The sequence below is a fragment of the Saccostrea echinata genome, unplaced genomic scaffold (assembly GCF_033153115.1).
Source record: "Saccostrea echinata isolate AGI-Se365-2 ecotype Australia unplaced genomic scaffold, CSIRO_AGI_Sech_v1 ptg000002l, whole genome shotgun sequence".
NCBI lineage: Eukaryota > Metazoa > Mollusca > Bivalvia > Ostreida > Ostreidae > Saccostrea > Saccostrea echinata.
This window is the reverse complement of record NW_026889751.1, coordinates 8,823,985-8,829,984: the sequence shown is the minus strand read 5'-3', so window position 1 is coordinate 8,829,984 and position 6,000 is coordinate 8,823,985. Positions and strand designations below refer to the sequence as shown.

At 32.1% G+C, this 6,000-nt stretch overlaps 1 long non-coding RNA gene across 1 annotated transcript; it reads left to right on the top strand.

The window, feature by feature from the left end:
* The first annotated feature begins 995 nt into the window (after positions 1–995).
* LOC133171832 (uncharacterized) lies at positions 996–3,422 on the top strand. Its single transcript, XR_009718879.1, has 3 exons — positions 996–1,101; positions 1,242–1,812; positions 3,202–3,422. It is a non-coding gene; the product is annotated as an uncharacterized LOC133171832 (long non-coding RNA).
* Positions 3,423–6,000: the final 2,578 nt, after the last annotated feature.

Here is a 6,000-nt window from a genome sequence, read left to right as displayed (position 1 = left end):
CAAAACGGTAAGATCTTATCTATCCTTTGGTAATAGTCGATTTTTTAATATATTCCACTTAGATGTTAATGAATGCCTGGGGAATGGTTGCGTCAACGATGGTACATGTATCAACACGCAAGGATCATTTCGTTGTCAATGTAATCAATTTTTCACTGGACCTCACTGCGAGGAAGGTACAGAATTTGTAAACTGTTTTAAAGATTTAAAATTTTTGAATTCTTTTTAAATGTTTTCACATTCCCTTTAAAATTATAGGGATATATTTTCTTTGTAGATATCAATGAATGTGTAACGACGCCCAATATTTGTAAAAATGGAGGAATGTGCGAAAACACTTGTGGCGGTTATAACTGCCACTGCACTCCTGGAAATCAAGGCACAAACTGTGATGGAGGCAAGTTTTACTGACTGATTACAATGATTTTGTCGCTAACTTTTTGATTTTGAACTTTTCAACTAGATTACAAACTAGTTTTTGAGATCGGGTCAAGCACTGGCTCTCTGCTAGTACAAGTTTTCAAATTCTTAGAAGTTAATGAATCAATTTAAAATAATGAATTCTTAACAATTTTTCTATTAAAATAATTTAAAGACATTGATGAATGTGTTGAATGGAAACCCTGCAAGAATGGTGGAAGCTGTACGAATACGTAAGGATCATTTTATTGTAATTGCACATCAAACTGGACTGGGTTTACGTGTGAAAAAGGTACATTGCATGGGAAACATTCAGTACATGTTTGGCTAAAACGTACACAAATATTTTTAAGATATCATATTTATACTTTTTCAGATGTAAATGAATGCAGACCTTACCCCGGGCCATGCATAAATGGTTCCTGCATGGTGGATTTAACTGTATTTGTGACACTGGTTTTACTGGTGCATTTTGTGAGCAGAGTAAGTGTACGAGCTAATCAGTTTCTTCAATTTTTGCTACACGGTTTCCTAACCATTTTCTCTGTAAATTTGTTTTTTTTTTAGACGTAAACGAATGTCTGTCTTATCCTTGCATGAACAACGGGTCATGTGTAGATGTATTTGGATCCTTCTTCTGTGAATGTATCAATGACTGGGGTGGACCGCTTTGTGAAATTGGTATTATAGAAAAATTTGAATTCTTGTAAAATTTTTGATTTTGTAATTAATTTTGAGACAATTACTGAAAAAAAAGAAAAATACCCACTTAAGAATTGTATTAGATGTATAATTGTAGTCTTATGATTTTATATTTATAGATTTATGCAAAACAATACAAGCTCAGATAGTTTTTGCAGTCGATTCCTCCTTTAGCACTACGGAATCAGTCTTGAAAGAGCAAGTCCAGTTTATTTCCAATGTAATTAAAAGGATAACGGTTTCTGAAGAAAATTTGACATTGCACTTGTATCTTATGGAACTGATGCACAAGTATATATTCCTTTTGGCGCATATAATAAAAGCATTGAATTACTCAACCAAGTATCAACATTTCCTTTATAAACGGAACAACTGATATTTTTAAAGCGTGTCAGAAAGTAAAGAAGATTTTGTCTAAGAAACTCTACACTTCGCAGTTCGTCTTATTTCTCACTGATGGAATGCCTAGTAGCTTGCAATTAGCTTTCAGTGCTATGAAATCATTGCGTTACCAGATACAAGCCACCATGCCATGGAATGACGTCATTCTTGTTGAAGTTGGTGAAGATATACATCATGAAAGTCTACGTAGGTTATCCTCGAATGGCGATGTCAAAAATGTGTTCAGTCATGTAAACATGGACGCATTGTTTTATATTTTTACGAAACTGGTAAACGCCAAGTGCTCTGGTACGTTGATATTTTTTTACCATATTTTGCTAAATAGGAAAATTAATGGTGGCATATTTCTGCCCCCTTAATGCAAGATAAATTATGTTAACCTGCAACATATTTTTGTACACATGCGACTTATTTATGTCAACATGCAAAATAATTATGTTGACATGCAAGTGACCAACGTCTTTAGAGAATCTAGTTTTAATGTTGGTAAACTTACTTACAAACGCCATTATAAAACATCATACAAGCACAATACAAGCACGATGCAACAGGATAATGTTGGCATGCAGCTTATTTATGTTAACTTGCGAGATAATTATGTAGACATGCGACTTTATGTTAACATGCAAGATAATTATGTAGATATGCAACTTATTTATGTCAACATGCAAGATAATTATATAGAGATAGATAAACACATCTCAAAGTACAAACTTGATCTAGAACTGACTCAGTCATTTACACGGTAACAATACACAATACAAAATACACAATGATGTCGTCACTATTATGACATCATCACCAGGAATGCACACTGCACATTACATGTCACGCAGATAAGTTAATGTTATAGTATTTATAACAGTCTCTTTCATTGTCATTATGATAGACTTGGACGCGACAAAAATGACTTCTGTAGGCCTTTGCAATGTCAGGAAAAATAATTACCAAAGATTTTCGATAACAGTTGCACTGGTCAATGTATTACAAAGTAAAATATACACAAATGCACCTTAATTAAATAAAACGTTAACAAAAAGACAATGTTAGATATTCATGTACTACAGACAGCAGTAAACAGGTAAAAACAGTCAGATGTAACGTATGCGAAGGGTTCAAATACCCAGTGCTGACATAGGTGACAGAAAAAAATAATTTGGAGTATGCCTATTTACGAGTCGTGTTCAGCTTTAACATAAACAAGTCGCATGTCAACATGATTATGTTGATACTGGCGTTAGTGAGTAAGTTTACAAATATTAAAATTAGATTCTCTAAAAAGATTGGTCACTTGCTTGTCAACATAATTTTTATGCATGTAGACATAATTATCTTTCATGTTGACATACTATTCTTGCATGTTAACATAATTAATCTAGCATTAAGGGGCAGAAAAATGCATTGAATGAAAATTTTAAAGACTATAACTTAATTACGGTTCTTCGAAATACATTTCAATCAAAATTAAAAAAAAATCTGATTGAGATGAAGATTAAGTTTAATAAACTGGATTGAATCGTTTGAATATATACTATAGAATGATCACATGTATCCACATTACACAAAAGAAGGGATAACTCTTGTTTGGACGTTCCAAAAATATTGATATCAAAGCATATTTTTATGCTATAAATACGCAGGGATTTTCAATGTAATACCTTATAATTTCTCTTATAGCATGCAAGCAACAAAGGTCAATTGATCTCATTCTGGCTCTTGATACATCTTCAGCACAGCATAAAACTACCTTCACCTCTGGTCTTTCAATTTTCAAAACCATTTTACAAAAACTTCATCAGAATTTCGTCCTTGGTGAAAATAACTTGCAAATCGGTGCCGTCCATATTTCTTCAGAACCAGTGCTCATGATTAGGCTGAACCAATCGCAAGATTTAAACAATTTTCTTAAAATCTGAACAAGACTTTAAACTAATGAATTCTACCCCTGATGTTGCGAAGGGTCTCCGTTTCATTTCAACAGAAGCTCTGTCGTTAAAAACGGAGGTAGGAAAAATTCTCGGAAGTATATCATTCATATGTATACAGGATATGACAAAAATTCTACAGAATCTGTTAAAGAAACGAAAAAACTGACAAATGAAAATGTTACTGAGATATCTATTGGTGTTGGAGAAAAAATTAACGACAGAGATGTTCTTCAGACGGCATCCAGTGCTTATTTTGCTTTCTTTAGCGAAAAACGGGAGGATAATCGTTGGCATGTTACTGAAACGGATTTAAAATTTATGTTAAAATTTGGACATGCGTATTGTAGCAATAGAATTAATGCATGACTTGTATTGGTTGCACAAACCGTCAGACTACCATTATGTAAACTAAGCATACTTAAGTAATGAATATATATATATATATATATATATATATATATATATATATATATATATATGTGTGTGTGTGTGTGTGTGTGTGTGTGTGTGTTATGACTTACAGCTGTCTATGTTTAGCGGCGTAACATTGTGGGGCTCCTTAATCCGAATGTTGAACGAAAGACAACAGGATATAAATTGTTTTTATTATTTTATTAGATTTTATTCAAATAAATATACACAAAACTCTTCTTTGGCTCTGCAGTCTGCACCTGAAATAAAAACAAACCAACCACCCTTTCCACCAAATGTTAATTCTTAAACCACCCTTGAACAAACTCTTTAGTAAACACGAACAGACCTAATGCCTTTAGGTCTTAGTTTAAAGATTGAATCAGTGATTTCTTCACTACTAGTATAGATATGAAATACCAGAGGTTATAGCAAGCAACTATTTGTATAGGGACAAAAAGTTATGCTAATTTCTCAGTAAAATTCAATACAATGCACCATGCATTTGTTAATAATAATGTCAGGGGTTATAATATCAATTTCAGGTCACTTCTTGTGCCTGAGTAAATAGTAACCAACAGCGGTAAGTTCAGATCACTACTTGTGTCTGAAAGAAACTTTAAAATGCATAAACAAATAAAGCAATTAAAAGTTGCTAACAAATATTCAGTGTTAGATTAGGTTAATAATAATTACCCATCTAAATTCTTCTGGACCATGCTCTGTGAGCGTCATTGTTACAGTGGCAGAACCTTACTGTAGGTGAGACTGCAGACGTCTGTCTGTCAGAGTCCGCGGAGCTCGTATTTATACCAGTTAGACCCTCTATGACGTCCCATGCATGACGATTTGGCGCCATAACTTCAAATCACTGGAAGACTTCGGGTGCAGTTAGTTTACTGTACTCATCCGAGGTGTTCCGAACGTACTTTACAGCTTTTACCGCTTAATATGAAAACTGATGTGTAATTGTAAGGCTTTACCCAAATTATCAGTCACTGGACTTATCATTCATCCAAATTACTATAGGTAAGCATATACAGCTTTATAATAATGTAATCATTGAACCATTAATGGTGTATTTACATTGTGTGTTGAATTTCCCTAGTCTCGTGGAGGAAATTCGGAATGAGGTGTACACTATACGACATTTTCTTATTAAGATCCTGGCTTTAATTAATAATAACATTTACTAAATAAAAATGAAACATAAGTATATATTCTTCATCCAATCATTCATCCACTCATTATTTTAATGATTCATTCCACAAGAAATAACTTGTCATTTGTTTACTTGTTCATAACCATAGTGGAGAATGCCGAATTCGTAACATATATATATATATATATATATATATATATATATATATATATATATATATATATATATATATATATATATATATATATATATATATATATATATATATATATATAGCCAATAAAGCATCGTTTATTTGTCAAAGATAAATATATTACTCGGAGAAATAATGTAAATACTAATTATGTGTAAGAGAGATAAAAAAAAAAATCCTTATTCTTTCATATGAATGAGAATGAAAGTACATGTATTCTTATTTTGCCGTATGAAAGAGAAGAGAAATACATGGAATCTGCCATACATTACAATGGTATTAGGAAGGATACGTTTTTTTTTTTTTCGAGGGTTCAGCGTTTTCCCAAGAGATTGTTCGATTGTATGTTGTTTAACGCCCAATTTGAGAGAAAATGAAAGTTGTGATATCTCGAGAAACGTATAGTTAATTATAAATACAATGGATATGATTAAAAGATCCCAGAATCAATCATATATATATCAAAACACTTCTATCAGTGTGATGCAAAGTGAAGGATGTTTTTGCAACAGCATCGAGTCCATTTTATGCATTTAAATCTAATCAACTATTAAATAAGAGATCGAAATCGATTATGACTTTTTTTCGGCTTGTGAACAATATATTCTCTAGGTTTTATTTATTTCAAGATTTTATTTTGATGTTTTAATATTTCTTTATCTGTATCTTTAGTATCACCACATACACATAAACTCGATGACTTTGTATGAAAAATTAACCCATAACATTTATCAGCTGTTGCTTCTGTATATGTCATGTTAAATGGTACACTTTAGCAAGGT